The 27984-nt window shown below is 37.1% G+C and overlaps 1 long non-coding RNA gene across 3 annotated transcripts in view; it reads left to right on the top strand.

The window, feature by feature from the left end:
- Window positions 1–26357, top strand: part of LOC132597721 (uncharacterized) — a 76810-nt gene extending 50453 nt beyond the window's left edge. The window contains exons 3-4 of one of the 3 annotated variants that reach the window (XR_009564982.1): window positions 17619–17698; window positions 20552–26357. This is a non-coding gene — a long non-coding RNA (uncharacterized lncRNA). Of the gene's footprint in view, window positions 1–10350; window positions 16894–17618; window positions 17699–20551 lie in introns of those variants that run through there. The other 2 variants (XR_009564981.1, XR_009564983.1) reach the window with 2 other exon arrangements.
- Window positions 26358–27984: the final 1627 nt, after the last annotated feature.

The raw sequence follows: 27984 nt of genomic DNA, 5'->3' as shown, positions 1-27984 counted from the left end.
GTCTTTATTCAGCATTTATTGCATGTTCACGATCTTTGACTCCATTTTTTTCCCTAGGTCCTGGATCATCTTCACTATCATTATTCTGAATTCTTTTTCTGGAAGGTTGCCTATCTCCACTTTATTTGGTTGTTTTTCTGGGGTTTTATGTTTTCCCTTCATCTGGTACATAGCCTTCTGCCTTTTCATCTTGTCTGTCTTTCTGTGAATGTGGTTTTTGTTCCACAGGCTGCAGGACTGTAGTTTTTCTTGCTTCTGCTGTCTGCCTTCTGGTGGATGAGGCTATCTAAGAGACTGGTGGTGGGTAGAGCTGACTGTTGCTCTGGTGGGCAGAGCTCAGTAAAACTTTAATCCACTTGACTGTTGATGGGTGGGGCTGTGTTCCTTCCCTGTTGGTTGTTTGGTCTGAGGCAAGCCAACACTGGAGGCTACCTGGGCTCTTTGGTGGGGCTAATGACCGACTCTGGGAGGGCTCACACCAATGAGTACTTCCCAGAACTTCTGGTTCCTGTGTCCTTGTCCCCACGGTGAGCCACAGCCCCACCTCCAACCCCCACCTCTGCAGGAGACCCTCCAACACTAGCAGGTAGGTCTGTTTCAGTCTCCCCTGGGGTCACTGCTCCTTCCCCTGGGTCCCGATGCACACACTAATTTATTTGTGCGCTCCATGAGTGGAGTCTCTGTTTCCTCCAATCCTGTCGAAGTCCTGCAATCAGTTCCCACTGGCTTCAAAGTCTGATTCTCTAGGAATTCCTCCTTCTGTTGCCGGACCCCCAGGTTGGGAAGCCTGACGTGGGGCTCAGAACGTTCACTCCAGAGGGTGGACTTCTGTGGTATAAATGTTCTCCAGTCTGTGAGTCTCCGACGCACCAGTTCTGGGATTTGATTTTACTGTGATAGCACCCCTCCTACCATCTCATTGTGGCTTCTCCTTTGTCTTTGGATGTGGGGTGTCTTTTTTGGTGAGTTCCTGTGTCTTCCTGTTGATGATTGTTCAGCAGCTAGTTGTGATTCTGGTGTTCTCACAAGAGGGAGTGAGAGTACATCCTTCTACTCCACCATCTTGGTTCCTCTCTTCCCTCTTTGTCTCTTTAGTTGTAGATTTTTTCTGCTAGTCTTCAGGTCTTTCTCATTAATAGTTGCTCTGTAAATGGTTGTAATTTTGGTATGCCCATGGGATAAGGTGAGTTCAGGTTCTTTACCATCTTGGCCACTCCCTTATCTTAATTCTTTTAGGCAGTTAAGGGGGAGTTCAAAAGCCCTTCCTGAGTCTTTTGGGCCTGATTGTCTTAGGCTTAAAAATATTCACATGTTGGGCTTCCCTGGTGGCACAGTGGTTGAGAGTCCGCCTGCCAATGCAGGGGACACGGGTTCGTGCCCTGGTCCGGGAAGATCCCACATGCCGCGGAGTAGCTGGGCCCGTGAGCCATGGCCACTGAGCCTCCGCGTTCAGAGCCTGTGCTCTGCAGTGGGAGAGGACACAACAGTGAGAGGCCTGCGTACTGCAAAAAAATTAAAAAAAAATTCACATGTCAAAGTGGCACATTTGGGAGTGGCATATTCTGCTCCCCTTCACTCCCACCTTTGAAACTTCCCCAAGAAGTTTCACATTCCAGAAGTAGAGTTGGTAGATTGCTCCATCAATGAACCAGTCTCTTAATCCTTATAATAGGTCAGTGCAGTTAAGCAATTGTGCCTCATATCAGGAGGCAGTTATGCAGGTAGGCTCCCAAAGTTATGCCCAGTCTGAGTCTTGAGGGCAGCCAGTCAAAGATTTCTAATTGTTGGGCTCAAAGCATCTTCAGATGAATTGAAAGCAGGCAGTGGCAATCTGACAGGTTTTCATGATTTGCAGTTTGAAAGTCTCTGGTGATATTTCTGAGTGGCCCATACAGCAACACACACAAAGATTATCCATACATGGGCTGTTGTGATTTCTCTGAGGTTTATATCAAGTTGTCCAACTTTTCTTACGTGGCTTCAGAAAAAGAACAGTTTTCGTTCTCAAGGATTCCAAATCAGAAGGGTGGGGAAAAAACTGGAAACATTAGTTTGGAGAGTTGGAGCCAAATATTGGAGGAAACTAGAAGAATTCAGAATCTAGTCCACTTTACAGGTAGAAAACAAAACCTCAATGAAAACAGCTCTAGAATTAGATACCCACAAAGGTGTATTGTTGAAACATAATTTTTCTCTCATTATCACCCCCATTTCTATTGAAGATAATTTGCAAACAAATTAGTCTTATTGCATTTAAGTCTAGTTTTAATAAACTGGGCCTAATTATTTACATAAGTGTAGCAAGAATAGTGATTGACCACATAGGCTCTTTTAATCTGCTTTATTGGAACTTTTCATAAGGAATCTCAGAATGGACTTTTAAAAATCTATCAAGACTAGGAAGCCAAGCCAAGAACTTGACACCAGGCTTCATTTGCACAATACCTGTAGATTTGGGTGAATTCGTCTCTTCTCAAGGTCCCCCAAATATCCTGAGTTTCCTGCACTTGCCAGGAGATGACCTTCCTTATTCATGTGGTAAGGCTATGGGTAACCCTGTAAACAATGTAATAGGGCAGTTTTTCTGAGGGGCTTTATTGGCTCCATGAAGTCAACTTTAGTTCCTTAAAGCTATCTGGTCATATCTGATTCTATGCATATTGTCAAATAAGACATTCTAGCCAAAACCTTTGTAATATAACCAAGTTTTCCAATTGCATCCTTCTACAAGAACAGATTCTTACTGAATTTATGCAAATAACTAAATTGCCATGAAAGTAAGAATACTCACTGATGTTTTCCTAATTCTGAAGGGATCATGTAGGAAGAAAAATTAACTATTTCATCTTTGTTCACAAAGCTATACTTTACCATGTTGCTGTAAGTCATAGATAGCTTAAGAAAAAAGGTTTGCTTAATCTGGAAAAACAAAACATTAAGGAACCAGCAATGTTTCAAACAAAGTCATTAAAAAATTATAATAATCTTCATCAATTCATTCAATCCCATAAAACTAATTCTTGTTGATATTGATTGATCATTTTTTTAGCACTTTCATGAAGCCATCAGTTTCCCTGTTAGAGTTCTGCAAATTCTTACCCATTTTCGTGAATTATCTTAAAGTGATCAGAAACCTGTATTCTAGAGAACTTGTCAGAGTCCTTTCCATGAATCTCTCTGAAGATGAAACATATTTGCAAAAGCATGAGAATAAAACAATAACTGTTTATAAAGTACAAAGACTTAAAAATGGCCATGGTTAAAAATCTGATGAGAGTTCACTGAAGTTCTATTGACAAGGAAATTTAGTTATTTCTGTTACATACAACATTTTAAGATAATAACTAGAATTATGGCTATTTACATCATTACATCAGGACATATATTAATAATATATATCCATACAAATATAACTTAAGAAGGTTTAGCATCACTTACTTGATAATGCTTCCCATGGAATTTAATATATCAAATAAGCCTAATTAGAGTAACGTCTCTTTTTTTAAAATAAGAGAATAAATTTTCCAGAAGCCCTACGGAGAAATTCTAAAGTTACTTGCAGATCAGAAAGACTTCTAAAGTTACTTGCAGATCAGAAAGACTTCATTTAGAATTTGATTTTGGAAAATGTTTCAAAAATATCAAAATGTTTTGGACACTTGACTAAAAATGACCACAGATCATTAAGAAACAATACTTAATTATCCAGTTTAAAGTGACAATAAGAGATTTCAAAGGCAAATACAGAAAGTTACATACTTCTGAATAAAACTTAGCTATTTTAATATCAAAGACTTCATTTATTTAAGTAATCAAAGAGCTAGTGCTAAAGATAACATGAAGCACCACAGGAAATTATTTTGATAAAACAAAATCTTTGCTTTCTAGGCAGATTACTTAAAAAGTAAAGAAAAACCTTATTTTAAATTTCTTTTAAGAGCAGACCAATAATCCAAAAAACCTGTCCTTTTAGCAGAAGAAAATTCAGTTTTACATAAGTACACTATTGGTATTAAAGCTTAATTTTACAACCCTTATAAAGCCAGTTCAATTTTTAGCCAACTTGATCACAAAAGATTTCTTCTTCCTCTCTCCTTTTAACTTTCTATGTGCATAGTGTGTCCTTCATTTCCTTCCTTCCCATTCTGAAATAACCAGATTTAATTTAGGACAAAATCACTTTAATTTCCCTCGATAAAAATGCTTCTCCATACCTTGTACCTTTTCTAAACAAACAAAAAATAAAACTACATTCAACTTTCCTTGCATACAGAGTTGTTTCCCTTATTATTTGTAGTAACTAAAAGTTACACGTTTGAATTCTTGACCCTTAGAAACCTTAATTCCTAATGAAAACTAAGTAAGCAATTATGAACTGTCTGTTAGAACAGCATCTTTAGATTGGCAAATTTATGAACACATTTTATAATTTCTAGAAACACATGTCTTTCTTATAGTACAGTTTTTCAGTGTGGCATGAAACACGTAGAAACCAATAGATCCAAATATTTTCAGTTCCTCTGTAAAAGGAAATCAAAAGTGGGTAAATCTATTTTCAGTAATTAATGTTTCAGTATTTTATCTTATTTAGAATTGATCTAGATATTCAGTGAATTTTTATCATTTAACTGAACTTAGCAAACTCTAAGTATGTAAGTTACCAAAAACATTTGGGAAACTATGTAAGTACACATACCATAAAACATAATTATGTGGGAAAAAGTTCACCTAAAAACTCTTATCCCATTTACACCTATCTAAATCACTTGCTCCCAAAAATTATGTTTAGATTACCCATGATAACTTCATGAGACAAAGTCACCCATCACCCCAAGCTATTTTTCTTGCTGACAAATTTTGTAACTGATGTGAACTTATTTTACTAAAAAACCAAGGTAAAATCAAAGCATTATATTCAATATTGAGAACTCAAGACATGTTCACATCTTTGACTAGATTTTATTTACCCTAGGTTGTCCCAGATCATGTAAACTTGAAAAACATTTAGGTTAAGTTTCTATACTTCTGAGAGTATACTTAATTTATATAGCACTTGTTTGTTTTTAAGTCAATTAAATGGAGTTCTTTACAAATTAATTTTAGCAATATCATTCAGAGGTAGAAAATACAACACATCTGCAACAGAGAGAGAGAGAGAGAGATACATAGATAGGTAGATAGATATAGACACATAAAGATTAGACAGATACAGAAACTTTATAGTTTTCATTTTTAAAATTTAGCCATGAGATGGTTATAATAATATAAAACTCACTAGTTTACAAAACAACAGTTTGAATAAGTTAGGTTTACCTGACTAGATTTGGGACATGGTAGTTTATATTTTTTAAAAGCCTCTCCCCTCCACCCCTCTTCTTCTCTGATGAGTATGGGTTGTATTTTAGCTGTTTCCTGGGGTGTTTACATTTTAAAGACATGGTGAGATTTACATTTCAAAGGACAGAAAAAGAATGAAAGTTTTTTCCCAGGAGTTTTGAGGTATATTTCTCTATTATCAGAAGTTTAGGATAATTACTATTTAAATTTTTCCTTCATTTTAGAACAATTCTGTTCCAATGTCCTGATATTTTATAATATCTACAAGCATTTTGAGGTGAATAGGGGAGCTTTGGGGGATAGTAACTTTTTCTAGAGCTACATTTCTGTTTTTGCAAAGGATTTTAAGATAAGGACAGTTGCTTTTCATTTCTCAAATAACTGGGTTGCCGCCTAAATGGTATCAAGGGGCTGATCCTCCCATCCAACTACATTATCTTCAATTTATTTCTTTATGTCAGGGAGAGTGTCAACTAAGATGGAAATCAAAAGTTTTATATGTTCTGGATTTAGAGCTGTTTGTCTGGAATGTTTTAGTAAATCATTTCACAAAGACTTGAAGCCAGTATGCCTTTTGTTAAGTCTGTATAAAGCATTTTAACAAAGGCGTTCTTTCTGAGTTCACAATTCAAACTTGAGCCAATTCACCTTAGGGGAAAAAAGCCTCAACTATTGCTTCTGTCAGGCCCTGAGTATTAGCCTTCAGCTGATCATTTGTAGGCAGGCCTAGAAGAAATTCTGGTCATCTGTATCCTCTGTGTGGTGTGGGCTTTCCTCAGGGAGCTGTCTCACTTGTCTGTTAACTACAGTGTAATCATGAGTAGGAAGAACACCCACTAGCAGCTAATCAAGGTCCCTGTGACCAAGGTTGTGAATGGCCACTGATCTTTCTAGGTTTCTCTCTGAATTTGATAGGATCTTCTGAAAGTGGAGGTAAAGGGTCATTAAAATTTTAAAAATCTGCTGCTGTCCAGGTGGTGCTGCTTTGGGTGGGAGTCTAGCATACGTCCACAAAAGACATTGTATAGGAAGGCCTTAAGTTGGCAGAGCCTGCTTACAGAGCTCTGGAAAGTGGAGGAGTTGTAGGGACAACAGAGTAAGCCCTACCGCCTATCTTGGGTGCTTCTGCTAAATTCAATTCCTGAATTTTAGTATTTACATGAGTAACCTGTATACCCCAGGCCTGGAGATTAGGCCAGAGCACTCTCATAAATCTTGTAAAGAAAGGGAAGTCAAAATAGGCAGCTGAGTGTTTGAGGGATTTTCTGTGGAAGGAGGGGGAATTTGGGAGTTAAGGGGTTTTGCTGAGGTGATGGGGCTGGACTTCAAGAAGAGGAATTTAGTTTTTGGTTCTAAGTCTAATTTCTGTTCCTTCATCTTATTAAGGGACTCTCTTATTAAGGGCCAGTATAGTCCTTTGTGTCTTTTAAAAATTTGGTCTTTCCATAGGTACCAAATAAGAAAATTTTTTAGAATGAAAGCTAAAAATCTATTTTTTTAATTCAAATATAGCCAATTCAAAGTATCCATGGGAATTCCCTGGTGGTCTAGTGGTTAGGACTTGGCGCTTTCACTGCCAGGGCGCACATTTGATCCTGTTTGGGGAACCAAGATCCTGCAAGATGTGTGGCGCAGCCAAAAAAACAGAACACAAAGCATCCATGATCTGGCCATTGACAAGTAGGATCTTACATTAATCTCAATAGTAACTCAAACCAATAAGCCTTTTTTATGGCTTAAACAAAGATGCAAAAGGTGTCACAAAGGAGGTAAGATGCAGCAAGTATCCCAGAGGAGGATGCAAATAGATCCCACATACCACAACTAAGAGTTCGCATGCTGCAACTAAAGATCCTGCATGCCACAACTAAAAAAGATCCTGCATTCCACAATGAAGATCAAAGATCCTGCATGCTGCAAGTAAGACCTGGCACAGCCAAATAAATATTTTACAAAGTAAATCAAATAAAAAAGACTGTTACAAGAGACAAAGAAGGACACTACATAATGATCAAGGGATCAATCCAAGAAATTGATATAACAATTGTGAATATATATGCACCCAACATAGGAGCAACTAAATACATAAGGCAAATATTAACAAACATAATAGGAGAAATTGACAGTAACACAATAACAGTAGTGGAATTTATCACTCACTCTACATCAATGGACAGATCATACAGAAAATCAATAAGGAAACAACACATTAGACAAGATGAACTTAATTGATATATACAGAGCATTCCATCTGAAAGCAGAATACACATTCTTTTCAAGTGCACATGGAATAATCTCCAGGATAGAGCAGATGCTAGGCCACAGAACAAGCCTCAGTAAATTTAAGAAAATTGAAATGATATCAAGCATCTTTTCTCACCACAACATTGTGAGATTAGAAATAAACTACAAGGAAAAAACACCACAAACGTGGGGACTAAACAATATGCTATACATCACTGAGGAAATCAAAAACTAACTAGGGACAAATGAAAATCAAAACATCACAATCCAAAACCTATGGGACACAGCAAAAGTAGTTCTAAGAGGAAAGTTTATAGTCCTACAGCTTATCTCAGGAAACAAAAATCATAAATAACCCAACTTTACACCTACAGGAACTAGAAAAAGAAGAACAAACAAAACCCAAAGTTAGTGGAAGAAAAGAAATCATAACTAACACAGCAGAAATAAATGGCTTTTAAAAATGGAAAATATCAAACAAAATCTGGTTCTTTGAAAAGGTAAACAAAATTGATAAACATTTAGCCAGACTCATAAAGCAAAGGGAGAAGGCCCAAATCAATAAAATCAGAAATTATAAAGGAGAAGTTAAAACCAACATCATGGAAATGCAGATGATCATAAGGGACTACTGTGAACAACCATATGCCAATAAAATGGACAACTTAGAAGAAATGAACAAATTTTTAGAAAGTTACAATTTCCCAATAATGAACCAGGAGGAAATAGAAAATATGAACAGACAAATTACCAGTAATGAAATTGAATCAGTAATTTAAAAACTCCCAACAAACAAAAGTCCAGGACCAGATGACTTCACAGCTGAATTCTACCAAATATTTAGAGAACAGTTAACATGTATCCTTCTCAAAATATTCCAAGCACTGCAGAGGAAGAAATACTTCCAAATTCATACTATGAGGCCACCATCACCCTGATACCAAAACCAGACAAAAATATCACACTCACACACACACAAAGGAAATTATGGGCCAATATCTCTGATGAACATAAATGCAAATATCCTCCATGAGATAGCAAACCAAACCCAACAATACACTAAAAGAATCATACACAATGATCAAGTGGGGATTATCTGAGGAATGCAAGGATTTTTCCATATCTTCAAATTAATCAATGTATATACCACATTCAAAAATTGAAAAATAAAAACCATATGATCATATCAATAGATACAGAAAAAGCTTTTGACAAAATCCTACATCTATTTATGATGAAAACTCTCCAGAAAGTGGGTATAGAGGGAACATACCTCACCATAATGAAGGCTATGTATGAAAAGCCCACAGCTAACATAATACTCAATGACAAAAAGATGAAAGCATTTCCTCTAAGATCAGGAACAAGACAAGGATGTCCACATTCACCTTTTATTCAACACATTAGAATCCTAGTCACAGCAATCAGACCAGAAATGGTAATAAAGGGTATCCAAATTGGCGAGGATGTAGAAAAACTGTCACAGTTTCTAGATGACATGATATCATGCACAGAAAATCCTAAAGAAGATACAAAACTCAACTAGAACTCATTAATGAATTTGGTAAAGTTTCAGGATACAAAATTAATATACAAATTAATTAAAATCTGTTGCATTTCTGTACACTAACAATGAACTATCACAAAGAGAAATTAAGGAAATAATCCCATTTACTGTCACATCAAAAAGAATAAAATACCTAGGGATACACCTACCTGAGGATGTAAAAGACCTGTAGTCAGAGCACTGTAAGACAGTAACAAAAGAAGTTGAAGACAGCACAAACAGATGGAGAGATATAGTGTGTTCTTGAATTCGAAGAATCAATATTGTCAAAATGACTGTACCACCTAAGGCAATCTACAGATTCAATGCAATCCCCATCAAATTACCAATGACATTTTTCACAGAACTAAAACAATTTTAAAATTTGTATGGAAACACAAAAGACCCCAATTAGCTAAAACAGTCTTGATAAAGAAGAACAGAGCTGAAGAATCACAGTTCCAGGCTTCAGACTATACTAAAAAAACTAAAGTAATCAAAACAGTATGGTACTGGCTCAAAAAACAGACCCATATATTAATGAAACAGGATAGAGAGCTCAGAAATAAACACACACACTTATGGTCAATTAATCTATGACAAAGGAAACAAGAATAAACAATGGAGAAAAGCAGTCTCTTCAATAAGTGGTGCTGGGAAAATCAGAGAGCTGCATGTAAATGATGTAATTAGAACATTCTCCAACACCACATACAAAAATAAACTCAAAATGGATTAAAGACCTAAATGTAAGACCAGAAACCATAAAACTCTTAGAACATAGGCAGAACAATCATTGACATAAATTGTAGCAATATTTTTGGATCTGTCTCTTCAAGGAGGGGAAATAAAAGCAAAAATAAACAAATGGACCTAATTGAAAGGTTTTGCATGGCAAATGAAACCACTGACAAAACAATAATAAAAGCTACTGAATTATGGAAAATTTTTCAAATGATATGACCATTAAGGGGTTAATATTCAACATTTATAAACAGCTCATATGTCAACAGTTTTTTATAAAGTTTAAAAAATGGGCAGAAGAACTGAATAGATATTTTTCCAAAGAGGAAATTCATATGGCCAACAGGCACATGAAAAGATACTCAAAATCACTATTCACCAGGGAAATGGAAATCAAAATCACAATGAGATATGATCTCACACTTGTCAGAATGGCTATCATCAAAAAGAATACAAATAACTTTTTTTTCTGGTTCCAGATGGTAGAGTAGAAGAATGTGTGCTCACTCCTTCGTGCAAGAGCACCAGAATCACAACTAACTGCTGAACAATCATCAACAGGAAGACACTGGAATTAACCAAAAAAGATACCCCACATCCAAAGACAAAGGAGAAGCCACAATGAGACGGTAGGAGGGGCGCAATCATAATAAAATCAATTCCCATGACTGCTGGGCGGGTGACTCACAAACTGGAGAACACTTATAGCACAGAAGTCCACCCATTGGAGTGAAGGTTCTGAGCTACACATCAGGCTTCCCAACCTGGGGGTCCGGCAACGGGACGAGGAATTCCTAGAGAATCAGACTTTGAAAGCGAATGGGATTTGATTGCAGGACTTTGACAGCACTGGGGGAAACAGAGACTACACTCTTGGAGGGCACACACAAAGTAGTGTGCGCATCAGGACCCAGGAAAAGGAGCAGTGACCCCATAGGAGACTGAACCAGACATACCTGCTAGTGTTCAGGGTCTCCTGCAGTGGCAGGGGTGGCTGTGGCTTACCATGAGGACAAGGACACTGAGGACAAGGACACTGGGCAGCAGTTCTGGGAAGTACTCCTGGGCGTGAGCCCTCCCAGAGTCTGTCAGTAACCCCACCAAAGAGCTGGATAGGCTCCAATGTTGGGTTGCCTCAGGCCAAACAACCAACAGGGAGGGGACCCAGCCCCACCGAGCAGCAGAAAAGTGGATTAAAGTTTTACTGAGATCTGCACACAACCAGTCCCTCCCATCAGAAACTTACACAAGCCTCTTATATAGCCTCATCCACCAGAGGGCAGACAGAAGAAGCAAGAAGAACTACAATCCTACAGACTGTGGACAAAAGCCGCAATCACAGAAAGAGACAAGATGAAAAGGCATAGGGCTATGTACCAGATGAAGGAACAAGGTAAAACCCCAGAAAAACAACTAAATGAAGTGGAGATAGGCAACCTTCCAGAAAAAGAATTCAGAATCATGATAGTGAAGATGATCCAGGACCTCAGAAAAAGAATGGAGGCATACATCGATAAGATGCAAGAAATGTTAAACAACGACCTAGAAGAATTAAAGAACAAACAAACAGAGATGAATACAATAACTGAAATGAAAAATACACTAGAAGGAATCAATAGCAGAATAACTGAGGCAGAAGAACAGATAAGTGACCTAGAGGACAGAATGGTAGAATTCACTGCCGTGGAACAGAAGAAAAAGGAATGAAAAGAAATGAAGACAGCCTAAGAGACCTCTGGGACAACATGAAATGCTACAACATTCACATTATAGGGGTCCCAGAAGGAGAAGAGAGAGAGAAATAACCTGAGAAAATATTTGAAGAGATTATAGTAGAAAATTCCCTAACATGGGAAAGGAAATAGCCACCCAAGTCCAGGAAGTGCAGAGACTTGCAGGCAGGATAAACCCAAGAAGAAACATGCCGAGACACATAGTAATCAAATTGACAAAAATTAAAGACAAAGAAAAATTATTGAAAGTACAAAGGAAAAATGACAAATAAGATGCAAGGGAACTCCCATAAGGTTAACAGCTGATTTCTCAGCAGAAGCTCTACAAGCCAGAAGGGAGTGGCATGATATATTTAAAGTGATGAAAGGGAAGAACCTACAACCAAGATTACTCTACCCGGCAAGGATCTCATTCAGACTCGATGGAGAAATCAAAAGCTTTACAGACAAGCAAAAGCTAAGAGAATTCAGCACCACCAAACCAGCTCTACAACAAATGCTAAAGGAACTTTTCTAAGTGGGTAACACAAGAGAAGATAAGGACCTACAAAAACAAACCCAAAACAATTAAGAAAATAGTAATAGGAATGTACATATCGATAATTACCTTAAACGTGAATGGATTAAATGATCCAACCAAAATACACAGGCTCGCTGAATGGATACAAAAACAAGACCCATATATATGCTGTCTACAAGAGACCCACTTCAGACGTAGGGACACATACAGACTGAAAGTGAGGGGATGGAAAAAGATGTTCCATGCAAAATGAAAGCAAAAGAAAGCTGGAGTAGCAATACCGATATCAGATAAACTAGACTTTAAAATAAAGAATGCTACAAGAGACAAGGAAGGACAATACATAATGATCAAGGGATCAATCCAAAAAGAAGGTATAACAATTATAAATATATATGCACCCAACATAGGAGCACCTCAATACATAAGGCAACTGCTAACAGCTCTAAAAGAGGAAATCAACAGTAACACATTTATACTGGGGGACTTTAACACCTCACTTACACCACTGGACAGATCATCCAAACAGAAAATTAACAACAAAACACAAGCTTTAAATGACAAAATAGACCAGATGGATTTAATTGATATTTATAGGACATTGCATCCAAAAACAGCATATTACACTTTCTTCTCAAGTGCACACGGAACATTCTCCAGGATAGATCACATCTTGGGTCACAAATCAAGCCTCAGTAAATTTAAGAAAATTGATATCATAGCAAGAATCTCTTCTGACCACAGTGCTATGAGATTAGAAATCAATTACATGGGAAAAAAACGTAGAAAACACAAACACATGGAGGCTACACAATACGTTACTAAATAACCAAGAGTTTACTGAAGAAATCAAAGAGGACATCAAAAAATACCTAGAGACAAATGACAATGAAAACACAATGATCCAAAAACTATGTGATGCAGCAAAAGCAGTTCTAAAATGGAAGTTTATAGGAATACAATCCTACCTCAAGAATCTCAAATAAACAATCTAAACTTACACCTAAAGGAACTAGAGAAAGAAGAACAAACAAAATCCAAAGTTAGTAGAAGGAAAGAAATCAGCAAGATCAGAGCAGAAATAAATGAAATACAAACAAAGAAAACAATAGCAAAGATCAATAAAACTAAAAGCTAGTTCTTTGAAAAGATAAACAAAATTGATAAACCATTAGACAGACTTATCAAGAAAAAGAGGGAGAGGACTCAAATCAATAAAATTAGAAAGGAAAAGGAGAAGTTACAACAGACACTGCAGAAATACAAAACATCATAAGAGACTACTACAAGCAACTCTATTTCAATAAAATGGACAATGGGAAGAAATGGACAAATTCTTAGAAACGAATAACCTTCCAAGACTGAACCAGGAAGAAATACAAAATATGAACAGACCAATCACAAGCACTGAAATTGAAAATGTGATTAAAAATCTTCCAACAAACCAAATCCCAGGACCAGATGGCTTCACAGGCAAATTCTATCAAACATTTAGAGAAGAGCTAACACCCATCCTTCTCAAACCCTTCCAAATAATTGCAGAGGAAGGAACACTCCCAAACTCATTCTACAAGGCCACCATCACCGTGATACCAAAACCAGACAAAGATACTACAAAATAAGAAAATTACAGACCAACATCACTGATGAATATCGATGCAAAAATCCTCAACAAAATACTAGCAAACAAAATCCAACAATACATTAAAAGGATCATACACTATGATCAAGTGGGATCTATCCAAGGGATGCAAGGATTCTTCAGTATATGCAAATCAATCAATGTGATACACCATACTAGCAAATTGAATAATAAAAACCATATGATCATCTCAATAGATGCAGAAAAAGCTCTTGACAAAATTCAACATCGATTTGTGATAAAAACTCTCCAGAAAGTGGTCATAGAGGGAACCTACCTCAACATAATAAAGGCCATATATGACAGTCCCACAGCAAACATCATTCTCAATGGTGAAAAACTGAAAGCATTTCCTCTAAGGTCAGGAACAAGATAAGGATATCCACTCTCACCATTATTATTCAACATAGTTTTGGAAGTCCTATCCATGGCAATCAGAGAAGAAAAAGAAATAAAAGCAATACAAATGGGAAAAGAAGAAGTAAAACTGTCACTGTTTGCAGATGACATGATACTATACATAGAGAATCCTAAAGATGCCGCCAGAAAACAACTAGAGCCAGTCAATGAATTTGGTAAAGTTGCAGGATACAAAGTTAATGCACAGAAATCTCTTGCATTCCTATACACTAATGATGAAAAATCTGAAAGAGAAAGTAAGGAAATACTCCCATTTACCATTACAACAAAAAGAATAAAATACCTAGGAATAAGCCTACCTAGGGAGACAAAAGACCTGTATGCAGAAAACTATAAGAAACTGATGAAAGAAATTAAAGATGATACAAACAGATGGATAGATATACCATGTACTTGGATTGGAAGAATCAATATTGTGAAAATGACTATACTACCCAAAGCAATCTACAGATTCAATGCAACCCCTATCAAATTACCAATGGCATTTTTTTACAGAACTAGAACAAAAAAATCTTAAAATTTGTATGGAGACACAAAGACTCTGAATAGCCAAAGTAATCTTGAGGGAAAAAAATGTAGCTGGAAGAATCAGACTCCTTACTACAAAGCTACAGTAATCAAGACAATATTGTACTGGCACAAAATCAGAAGTATAAATCAATGGAACAGGATAGAAAGCCCAGAGATAAACCCACACACCTATGGTCAACTAATCTGACAAAGGAGGCAAGGATATACAATGGAGAAAAGACAGCCTCCTCAATAAGTGTTGCTAGGAAAATTGGACAGCTACATATAAAAGAATGACATTAAAACACTTCCTAACACCATACACAGAAATAAACTCAAAATGGGTTAGAGACTTACATGCATGACCAAACACTATAAAACTCTTAGAGGAAAACATAGGAAGAACACTCTTTGACATAAATCACAGCAAGATCTTTTTTGACCCACCTCCTAGAGTAATGGAAATAAAAACAGAAACAAACAAATGGGACCTAATGAAACTTAAAGGCTTTTGCACAACAAAGGAAACTATAAAGAAGACGAAAAGTCAGCCCTCAGAGTGGAAGAAATTATTTGCAAACAAAGTAACGGACAAAGGATTAATCTCCAAAACATATAAACAGTTCATGCAGCTCAATATTAAAGAAACAAACAACCCAATCCAAAAATGGGCAGAAGACCTAAATAGACATTTCTCCAAGGAAGACATACAGATGGCCAAGAAGCACATGAAAAGTTGCTCAACATCACTAATTATTAGAGAAATGCAAATCAAAACTACAATGAGGTATCACCTCACATCAGTTGGAATGGGCATCATCAGAAAATCTACAAACAGTAAATGCTGGAGAGGGTGTGGAGAAAAGGGAACCCTCTTGCACTGTTGGTGGGAATGTAAATTGATACAGCCACTATGGAGAACAGTATGGAGATTTCCTTAAAAAACTAAAAATAGAACTACCATATGACTCAGCAATCCCACTACTGCACATATACCCCAAGAAAACCATAATTCAAAAAGAGTCATGTACCACAGTGGTCATTGCAACAGTATTTACAACAGCCATGTCATGGAAGCCACCTAAATGCCCATCAACAGACAAATGGATAAAGAAGAAGTGGTACATATATACAATGGAATATTACTCAGCCATAAAAAGGAACGAAATTGGGTCATTTGTAGAGCCATGGATGGACTTAGAGACTGTCATACAAAGTGAAGTAAATCAGAAAGAGAAAAACAAATATAGTATATTAACGTATATATGTGGAACCTAGAAAAATGGTACAGATGAACTGGTTTGCAGGGCAGAAATAGAGACACAGATGTAGAGAACAAATGTATGGACACCAAGGGGGAAAGTGGCAGGGGTGGTGGTGGTGGGTTGAATTGGGAGATTGGGATTGACATGTCTATACTAATATGTATAAAATAGATAACTAATAAGAACCTGCTTTATAAAAAATAAATAAAATTCTAAAATTCAAAAAAAAACTAAAAAAAAAAGAAAAGAATACAAATAACAAATGTTGGTGAGGATATGGGGAAAAGGGAACTCTGATACACTGTTGATGGGAATACAAATTGGTGCAGCCCCTGTGGAAAACAGTATGGAGTTTCCTCAAAGAGCTAAAAATAGAACTACCATAAGACCCAGCTATTCCACTCCTGGATATATATACATACATATATCTGAAGAAAAATAAAACACTAATTTTAAAACATACATGCACCACAATGTTCATAGCTTCATTATTTACAATTGCCAAGATATGGAAGCAACCTAAGGGTACATCAGCAGATGAATGGGTAAAGAAGATATGGTATAAGTATACAATGGAATACTACTCAGTGATAGAAAAGAATAAAAATTTTCCATTTGCAGCAACATGGACAGACTTGGAGGGTATTAGGCTTAGTAAAATAAGTTGGAGAAAGACAAACACTGTATGACGTCACTTATATGTGGAATCTAAAAAATACAATGAACTAGTGAATAAAACAGAAGAGACTCACAGATATAGAGAAGGAACTAGTGGTCACCAGTGGGGAGAGGGAAGGGGGCAGGAGCAATATAGGGGGTTAAGAAGTACAAACTATTATATATAAAATAAGCTACAAGGATATACTGTACAACGTGGGGAATATAGCCAATATTTTATAGTAACTATAAATGGAGTATAACCTTTAAAAATTGTGAACCAGTATATTGTACATCTGTAACATATAATATTGTACAACTATACTTCAATAAAAAATAAATTAAAAAAAATTTTAAGATAAAAGGATGAAAGGAAATCCTCATTCTTTTTTTTTTTTTTTTTAAATATATATATGCACATGAACAGGTTTAGGTAAGCCTTGGGTCTCTTGGAGTCAAAGCAATTCCTGAAAGGGATGTGCCACTGAGTTGAGGCTTATGTGATGCTTTACAGAGTACCTCACTGCTTGAAAATTTTCTTGAGGTTGGTGCGTAATCTAGTGTCAATCTAACCCATTCTATGACCCACTTTTTCTAATATGGGAGTCTTTGAGCTAGGAAGTGAGCACTTTAAAGTGCTGTTAAGTGCTCAACCCATGCTCACCAATTTTGTAGCTTCCAAGATGTCCCTTATTAACAGCCTTTGCCTCAACCACATTAACCCACAGCAAAGTTTGTCTAGACAGATGCCAATCTGGTGAGAACCGTGAACTCAGCAGTCTGCGGGGCCTGCTCAAACAGCAGTCTTATAGGGTCTATGCCTGCGTTCTAGCCTATGGTTTTCCTCCTTATGACAAATGATACAACAGAGACAAAGAAAAACAGTTTATCTCTGGGAGGAAACAGATCAATAAAACCCAAGAGTAACAAATTTTTACCAAACTCACTATACCCAAGGAACTATTTCCACAAATATTTTCTCCTGTTAATCTAAATTTAGGAAAGGGAAGTAAGAAAAAGGACTCTCACCACCCTTGCTCCCACTGGACCTTTCAGGCAGAGATCTGGGAGACTGACTTGGTAAGAATTTATTCCTTGTGCTGATTTTTTTGTCAGAGGTCCCAGGAACTCTCAGCTGCAGCAGCCTCAAAGGAAGCAGTGTCCAGCCAGTGAAGTTAATCCCTTCAAGGTCACTAAATATATGGGGGGAGGGGAGGAGTTCCTCTACCCTTCTAACTTCTTTTGGCTGATCTATTAATTAAATAAACATAAGACAGATTAACAAGAGAAAAACAAATTTGATTTTATATGTACAGAGCCTCACATAGACATAAGAAGTTCCAATACTCCCAGGCAATTGAGGCCTATATGCCGTCAGGAGCTAAAGAGAAGGGATAGCAATCTGGAGCTTCAAAGGGAAGGAAGACAATTCTCAGGAAGAGGAGAAGAACATGTTTTGTAGACAAATGTTTTTTATGACAATCAGGAACAACAGCACACAGAGAGGCATCTGAACGAACAGGCCCTGCCAAACTCACCCCAGCCCACCACCTATCCATAATGCTCTTTGTCGTTATCTCTGGTGATAGCTGCCTTCCTGAGCCAGGCCCTCTATCTAAATTCTTTTAGGTGGTTAAGGGGGAGTTTAAAAGCTCTTCCTAAGTCTTTTGGGCCTTGATTGTCTTCAGTTCAAAATAATCTGTATGCCAGAGTGCCACATTTTGGGGTGTTGTATTCTGCTCCCTTTCACAGACCTCTCTTACCCAGTGAGAATCTGTGATGGTCTTTCCCTACATGCCATGGCCATGGTTTTGCCATGTTTTACCTTCTGTAGTCTGTTATGACAGCAGTCAGTGTTTATTTTCTTTTCCCAAATAATCAGACTTTGATGTTCAGCCTGCAATCCCTCAAAATCTGGGGGGCTGGGGAGGGGGGAAGTGGGGGGTGGTAAACACTATGAAATGGGAGCTGGGAGGGTCCTCTGTTCTGGATTCTTTGTAGAGAGAAACAGGAAGAAGCTCCAATGGACTGAATCCCTCAAGGCTGAGGTAATCGGCAGGGCCCACCCCCCTCCTTCTACATGAGCTCCTCAGGAACTACACAATTGGAGAATAGAAGAATCATCTGAGTAAAAGAAAATCATTTCTTCTTAGTTTGTTTATGAAGGCCAGGACATGGCTCTAAATAGGCCTCTAAAAAGGCCAAAACATGTTTTTAAAGGTCCAATTCCAACTTAAGGACAGGTTGATTAAATGGGTGGTAGTGGTAGGTATGAGTAGACATACAGTCTAGCTCATGTATGGCAGAGCACAAAGGAAAGAGGTAGCCTCCATAAAAGCAGATTAAAGCATAAAATTATAAGAGTGGATTAGCTAAGCTTTTAACAAGTATTAAAAAAACAAGTGAGAACTTGAGTGTCACTTTGAAATGAATGAGGGCCTCAGACCCAAGTATATTTTGCACTTAGTTGTGTGCAAGGAAAATCAAAATGGAATTGTTATTGCTAGGAGGGCTTTCCAAAAATGGAGCCTGGAGGGCACTGAGGAAGTGTGACATTTGCACGTCTCAGCCTGGGTGGAATCTGACTCTTTGACCATTTATTGTTCTGACAAAGGCATCCAGAACATCAGTATACTTATGGACACTTCATCTGAAATGACTTGTGACAGCCGTCCCTCAAGGACAAATATTTCCTTCCTCTGTCAGAGCATAGCCTCGTGGCTTTTGCCTTTGTAAGCCCCTGAGTCTTTCTCTTCCCTGGAACGCTCTTTCAGTTCTACCTGAATCTATGTCTCCTGAATTGCAATTCTTAAGACCCCAGATAAATTCTTTTCTTATTTGCAGCCTTCTGCATTTGTTGTTGTTATTGTTGACAGTTGCAATCTCTATTCCAGAGATGTCTAGCCAATGCTAATGAGAGAGATTGGGGGCAGAGCAAGAGAGAGCATGGAGCCTCACCCTCCACCCCACAGGCTTGTAGACTTGCAAACCCTCATCAGCAGCTTCTGAAAGCAGTAAGCCTCACTTACTTTCCTTGGTCACTTTTTGCTCTGAAGCAAATGTCTTAAATTACTGAAGGAGGGACAGAAAATCCTATTGATTTAAGGGCACAGAGGAATTCATATGGTGGCTGGAATAAGAATAGGAAAAAACGAAAAACTTTACATCTTTGAGATGGTCAAAAACTATCACCGAAGACTAACCACAGAACAAGGCACAAAGCAGGGTCAGGAATATACTAAAAAAGCCCTGCCTCCGAGGCCCAGGCATAAGAAGATAGCCTAAGATTGCAGCTGAACCAGGGTAACAGAATTCTTAGGTTGTAAGCACAAGCTTAGCACCAAATAACAAGAAGCAGCATTATAATGCTGAGAGAGGAGTGATGGGGGTAGAATATACCACCCCAAAATATGCCTTTTTAGCATAAGGATTATTTTAGGATGGTTATTTTTAAGAAACAGCAAGCAAAGGAGAAGCTCAGAAAACTGAATTAAAGTTACACTTTTGTAAGAGACATTTACATTTATAAGGGAAACCTCCATTTGTAAGGGCATCTCCCTCCCTGTACCAGGAATAAGAGGGTGACTAAATCTCTAACAACTCTTGTCAATGGAGAAGGCAATGACTTAAATCTGCATAACAACCTTACCCTTGTTTACTATGTAACATCCTGGTAACATCCCGTAACTCATTTTCCCCCACCCCCAAATATTCTTTTGTCTTTAGCTGGGGATGGTGTTTACATGGAGATGGTGGTGACTTGAGTCACTTTGGGGAATTACTTGCTTTTCCTGGGTATCTCTCATGTATATAGGAGGTATGCATGCTATTAAACTTCTGTTTGCTTTTCTCCTGTTAATGTGTCTTTTATTACAGGAGGGTCTTAGCCAAGAACCTAGAAGGTAAAAGGAAAATTATTGTTCCTCCCCACAGGAGTATAAGCTTGGAGAGGGACCTCATCTATTGTGCAGGAATGCAAGGAAGTGTAAACGCTGAGTGGGGAGCATGAACACAAAGAAGAACACTCCAGCAACCCTGACACCCACCTGAGCATGAGAATACAACAACCCATCACTGGAGGAATTTGAAGCCTGTGGCACATAGAAAGTAATGGTAGCAACAAGAAAAAGTAACCTGTCACAATTCCTGACTAGACGGACTCAAAAAAAGAAGCATGTCCATTTCCAGGTTTCAGTACTATTTATCTCATTCTCTACTAACACTAAAATGTCAAGCATTTGATAAAGAGTTACAAAAACAAAAAGGGAAAACAACCCACTGTCAAGAAATAAAATAATCATTTACTGATTAACGATGGCTTAGATATAGAAAACATTAACCAGGGACATTAAAATAATTATAGTTAATAGGTTAAATGAGTGAGTGGAAAAGTTAGACAACATGCATGAATAGATGAAGAATTATGAAGAATTAAGAATAGATTAAGAAAGGAGAAATAAAATCTAAGTCAAATGGAGATGCTAGAAATAAAATTACACAATATCAGAGGTAAAGAATTACTGTGATGTGCTCAAGTACTTCACTGGTGGTCCAGTGGTTAAGAATCTGCCTTCCAATGCAGGGTATGTGGGTTCAATCCCTGGTTGGGGAACTAAGATCCCACATGCCGTGGGGCAATTAAGCCCTCATGCCACAACTAGAGAGCCCACATGCCACAAGTACAGAACCCACGTGACACAACTAGAGAAGCCTGCATGCCACAACGAAGAGCCCGCATGCTGCAACTAAGACGTGATGCAGCCAAAAATGTAAATTAAATAAAAAATTGTTTTTTTAATTATTGTGATGGGCTCATAAATAGACTCAATACAGCTGAGGAAATAATCAGTAAACTTGAAGATTGAGAAAGAGAAATTATTCAGATTGATGCATGAAGAGACATCATTTTCATCATCACCATCTTAAGAAGGAGAAGGAGGAGGAGGAGGAGAAGGAGAAGTAGTAGTAGTTAAGTTTTATTTGTGTTAGTTTTATTTGGGACAAAATGAGGACTATAGCCCAGGAGACAGCATTTCAGATAACTCTGAGAAACTGCTCCAAAGAAGTAGGGAAGAGGTCAGCGTATATGTGATTTTGGTGAAGGGGGAGTATATGCAATCAAGTGCATATTTTTTTGCATAAGGTTGCCGCTAGTCATGAGGAGCAGATGTCACCATGAAGGATTTTACTGCTTTTCTAGATATAAGGAGACACAGGAATTGGGCTCATAAAATCTTCTCACGAAAATATCTATCTAAAGACCTGTTCTGCCAGTTTTTCCCAGAGCACAGAGTGCCTCATTCCTGCTTGCCACCCTGAAATCCTTTCAGGAGTTATTGAAGGTCAGCAGCTGCAGCAACTCATAATTTAATCTGTGTAGAGGTAGATGTCAGGTTCCAATTTGTAGTTGGCACCCAAAAAGAGAAGAAAGAGAAAATGAGACAGAATATGTACTTAAAGACATAATAGCCAGCACTTCCCTGGTGATGCAGTGGTTAAGAATCTGCCTGCCAATGCAGGGGACATGGGTTCGAGCCCTGGTCCAGGAAGATCCCACATGCTGCAGAGCAACTAAGCCCATGCACCACAACTACTGAGCCCGCACTCTACAGCCCACAAGCCACAACTACTGAGCCCATGTGCCACAAATACTGATGCCCACATGCCTAGAGCCCATGCTCTGCAACAAAGAGAAAGCACCATAATGAGAAGCACGTGCACCACAGCAGAGTAGGCCCCACTCTCTGCAACTAGAGAAAGCCTGTGCGTAACAATGAAGACCCAATGCAGCCAAAAATAAATAATTAATTAATTTTTTAAAAGACATAATAGCAAAGATTTTCCCAAAATAATAAAAAAAAATCAAAACACAGATCCAAGAAGCTGAAAGAATCTCAAACAGAATGAATACTGAAAACACCACTATGTTCATCATCTTAAACTAACTGCTTAAAACAAAAGATAAAGAGAAAATCTTGACATCAAGAGAAAAAGAAAGAAACTTTTCAAGTATTTTAATTCTTACTTATTTTAAGGTAAGCTGTGATAAATTAAAGATTTATACCAAAAGATCAAGAACAACCACTACAAATATTCCAGAAAAGGGGCATAACTAATAAGCCAATAATGGAAATAAAACCTTACCATAAAAAATACATAATCCAAAGTAAGGCACAAAAATGCCTGTATGCTTCTATGGGAAAATAGCAAAAAACAAACAGTATGATAAATTTTAATCCAATCATATTAATAATTGCATTAAATATAAATAGAATAACACCCTTCAATTAAAAGCAGAGATAGTCAAATTATGTTACAAACCAACACCAAATATGTGCTGTACTCAAAAAACACACAAAGATATAAATAGATTAAAAGTAAAGGGATGGGAGAAGACATATATGCAATCATTAATCCAAAGAAAGGTGCAGTGGCTGTATTATTGTCAGATAAGATAGATTTCAGGATAATGAATACTACCATGGAAAAATAGGTTAATTATTCAACAAGTCAATCCACCAACAAGACTTTAAAATCCTAAATGTTTTCTGCACTAACAACAGAATTTCAAAATGTACAAAGCAAAACCCAATAAAATTGAAAAGAGAAATAGATTCATAATAATAGTTACAGATTCACAAACACATGGAGGCTAAACAATATGCTACTAAATAACCAAGATCACTGAAGAAATCAAAAAATACCTAGAGACAAACGACAGTGAAAACATGACAATCCAAAACTTATGGGATGCAGCAAAATCATTTCTAAGAGAAGTTTATAACAATACAATCCTACCTCAAGAAACAAGAAACATCTCAAATAAACAATCAAAACTTACACCTAAAGGAACTAGAGAAAGAAGAACACACAAAACCCAAAGTTAGCAGAAGGGAAGAAATCATAAAGATCAGAGCAGAAACAAATGAAATAGAAACAAAGAAAACAATAGCAAAGATCAATAAAACTAAAAGCTGGTTCTTTGAGAAGATAAAATTGATAATCCATTAGCCAGACTCATCAAGAAAAAGAGGGAGAGGACTCAAATCAATAAAATTAGAAATGAAAAAGGAGAAGTTACAATGGATACCACAGAAATACAAAACATCATAAGAGACTCTATGCCAATAAATGGACAACCTGGAAGAAATGGACAAATTTTAGAAAGGTATAACCTTCCAAGACTGAACCAGGAAGAAATAGAAAATATGAACAGACTAATCACAACTAATGAAATAAAAACTGTAATTAAAAATCTTCTAACAAACAAAAGTCCAAGACTAGATGGCTTCACAGGTGAACTCTATCAAACATTAGAGAAGAGTTAACACCCATCCATCTCAAACTCTTCCAAAAAATTTAGGAGGAAGGAACACTCCCAAACTCATTCTACAAGGCCACCATCAACCTGATACCAAAACCAGACAAAGGTATCACAAAAAAAGAAAATTACAGAACAACATCACTGATGAATATAGATGCAAAAGTCCTCAACAAAATATTAGCAAACAGAATCCAACAACACATTAAAAGGATCATACACCATGATTGAGTGAGATTTATTCCAGGGATGCAAGGATTCTTCAATATACACAAATCAATGTGATACACCATATTAACAAATTGAAGAAGAAAAACCATATGATCATCTCAATAGATGCAGAAAAAAGCTTTTGACAAAATTCAACACCCATTTATGAGAAAAACTCTCCAGAAAGTGGGCACAGAGGGAACCTACCTCAACATAATAAAGGCCATATATGACAAACCCACAACAAACATCATGATCAATAGTGAAAAACTAAAAGCATTTCCTCTAAGATCACGAGCAAGACAAGGACGTCCATTCTCGCCACTATTATTCAACATAGTTTTGAAAGTCATAGCAATGGCAACCAGAGAAGAAAAAGAAATAAAAGGAATACAAACTGGAAAAGAAGAAGTAAAACTGTCACTTAGCAGATGACATAATACTATACATAGAGAATCCTAAAGATGCCACCAGAAAACTAATCAGAGCTAATTAATGAATTTGGTAAATTTGCAGGATACAAAATTAATGCACAGAAATCTCTTACATTCCTATACACTAACAATGAAAGATCAGAAAGAGAAATTAAGGAAATCTCATTCACCATTGCAACAAGAAAAACAAAATACCTAGGAATAAATCTACCTAAGGAGGTAAAAGACCTGTATTCAGAAAACTATAAGACGCTGATGAAAGAAATTAAAGATGACACAGATTGAAAGATATACCATGTTCTTGGGTTGGAATAATCAATACTGTAGAAATGACTATACTATCCAAAGCAATCTACAGATTCAATGCAATCCCTATCAAATTACCAATGGCATTTTTTACAGAACTAGAACAAAAACCCTTAAAATTTGTATGGAGACACAAAAGACCCTGAATAGCCAAAGCAATCTTGAGGGAAAAAAATGTAGCTGGAAAAATCAGACTCCCTGACTTTGGACTATACTACAAAGCTACAGTAATCAAGACAATATGGTACTGGCACAAAAACAGAAGTAAAAATCAATGGAATAGGATAGAAAGCCCAGAGATAAACCCACACACCTATGGTCAACTAATCTCTGACAAAGGAGGCAAGGATATACGATGGAGAAAAGACAGCCTCTTCAATAAGTGGTGCTGGGAAAACTGGACGGCCACTTGTAAAAGAATGACATTAAAACACTTCCTAACACCATACACAGAAATAAACTCAAAATGGGTTAGAGACTTAAATGTAAGACCAAACACTATAAAACTCTTGGAGGAAGACATAGGAAAACACTCTTTGACATAAATCACTGCAAGATCTTTTTTGACCCACCTCCTAAAGTAATAGAAATAAAAACAAAACAAACAAATGGGACCTAATGAAACTTAAAGGCTTTTGCACAACAAAGGAAACTATAAAGACGAAAGTCAGCCCTCAGAGTGGAAGAAAATATTTGCAAACAAATCAACGGACAAAGGATTAATCTCCAAAATATACAAGCAGCTCATGGAGCTCAATATCAAAAAAACAAACAACCTAATCCAAAAATGGGCAGAAGACCTAAATAGACATTTCTCCAAAGAAGATATACAGATTGCCAACAAACACATGAAAGGATGCTCAACATCACCAATCATTAGAGAAATTCAAATCAAAACTACAATGAGGTATCACCTCACACAGGTCAGAATGGCCATCCTCAAAAAATCTATAAGAAATAAATTCTGGAGAGTGTGTGGAGAAAAGGGAACCCTCTTGCTCTGTTGGTGGGAATGTAAATTGATACAGCCACTATGGAGAACAGTATGGAGGTTCCTTAAAAAATAAAAATAGAATTACCATATGACCCAGCAGTCTCACTACTGGGCATATACCCAGAGAAAATCATAATTCAAAAAGACACATGCACCCCTAATTTTCATTGCAGCACTATTTACAATTGCCAGGTCATGGAAGCAACCTAAATGCTCATCGACAGTCGAATGGATAAAGAAGAACTGGTACATATGTACAACGGAATATTAGCCATAAAAAGGAATGAAATTGGGTCATTTGTAGAGACGTGGATGCATCTAGAGACTGTCATACAGAGTGAAGTAAGTCAGAAAGAGAAAAACAAATACACTATATTAACGTATATATATGGAACCTAGAAAGATAGTACAGATGAACCAGTTTGCAGGGCAGAAATAGAGACACACGTGTAGAGAACAAATGTATGGACACCAAGGGGGGTAAGTGGCAGGGGGTGGTGGTGGTGGTGGTGGTGGTGGTGGTGTGATGAATTGGGAGATTTGGATTGACATATATACACTAATATGTATAAAATAGATAACTACTAAGAACCTGCTGTATAAAAAAATAAAATTCAAAAAGAAATAGTTACAGATTTTGTTTTCTTATTTTTTTGGCAATTCCATGCAGCATGTGGGATTTTAGTTCCCCAACCAGGGATTGAACCTGTGCCCCCTGCATTGGAAGCACAGAGTCTTAACTACTGGACTGCCAGGGAAGTCCCTTTTTAATTTTTATTTTATATTGGATTATAGTTAATTTACAATGTTGTGTTAGTTTCAGATGTACAGCAAAGTGGTTCAATTATACATATATCAATACATTTATCTTTATTTTTCAGATTCTTTTCCCATTTAGGTTATTACAGAATATTGAGATGAGTTCCCTGTGCTATACAGTAGGTCCTTGTTGATTACTTTATACATAGTGGTGTGTATATGTTAATTCCCAACTCCTAATTTATCCCTCCCCACCACTTTTCCTGTTTGGTAACCATAGTTTGTTTTCTAAGTCTGTGAGTCTGTTTCTGCTTTGTAAATAAGTTCATTTGTTTCATTTTTTTTAGATTCCAAATATGAGTGACATCATATGGTATTTGTTTTTCTCTGTCTGACTTACTTCACTTAGTATGATCATCTCTAGGTCCATTCATGTTCCTACAAATGGCATTATTGCATTCTTTTTTTTTTTTTTTTTTTTTTTTTTGCGGTACGCGGGCCTCTCACTGTTGTGGCCTCTCCCGTTGCAGAGCACAGGCTCTGGACGTGCAGGCTCAGCGGCCATGGCTCACAGGACTAGCCGCTCCACGGCATGTGGGATCTTCCCGGACCGGGGCACGAACCCGTGTCCCCTGCATCGGCAGGCGGACTCCCAACCACTGCGCCACCATGGAAGCCCTATTTCATTCTTTTTGATAGCTGAGTAATAGTACATTAATAGTTACAGAATTTGAAACTCGTCTCTCAGTAATTGACAGAACAAGTTGACACAAAATCACTACATGGATTATCTGAATATACAATTAACAAATTAGTCCTAACTGACATTTGTAGAATTTATCAATACGACAGTAGTAGAATAATATTGCTTTCATGTGCACATGGAACATTCACAAAGATAGACCATACTCAGGACCATAAAACCTCGACAAATTTTAAAATAAATCATACAAAGTATGTTTCCTGACTATAATAAAATTAAAATAGTAATAATAACAGAAAGGTAACTGAAAAAGTTCAAATTTTGGAAATTAAACAACAGTTCTAAAACTGTTCTAAACAAAAGGAGGAAGCCAAAGGTTAAAAATAGAAAATATTTTCAATGAAAATGAAAACACAATATATCAAAATTTGTAGGACACAGCTAAAGCAATGCTTAGAGGACATTTACAACATTAATCCTAATTGAAATATCATTTCTTTTAAGAAATCACTTTTTATAAATCATAAACAGGGAAGGAAATCAAGATGTCCAAGTAAGAGGACATGGAGTTCACCTTTCCCTCCAAATACATCAAAAATACACCTACATGTGGAACAATTCTTATGCAAAACAAACTGG

Source organism: Globicephala melas, chromosome 8 (assembly GCF_963455315.2).
Source record: "Globicephala melas chromosome 8, mGloMel1.2, whole genome shotgun sequence".
In the NCBI taxonomy this organism is placed as follows: Eukaryota; Metazoa; Chordata; class Mammalia; order Artiodactyla; family Delphinidae; genus Globicephala; species Globicephala melas.
This window is presented reverse-complemented; position numbering and strand designations above follow the sequence as displayed.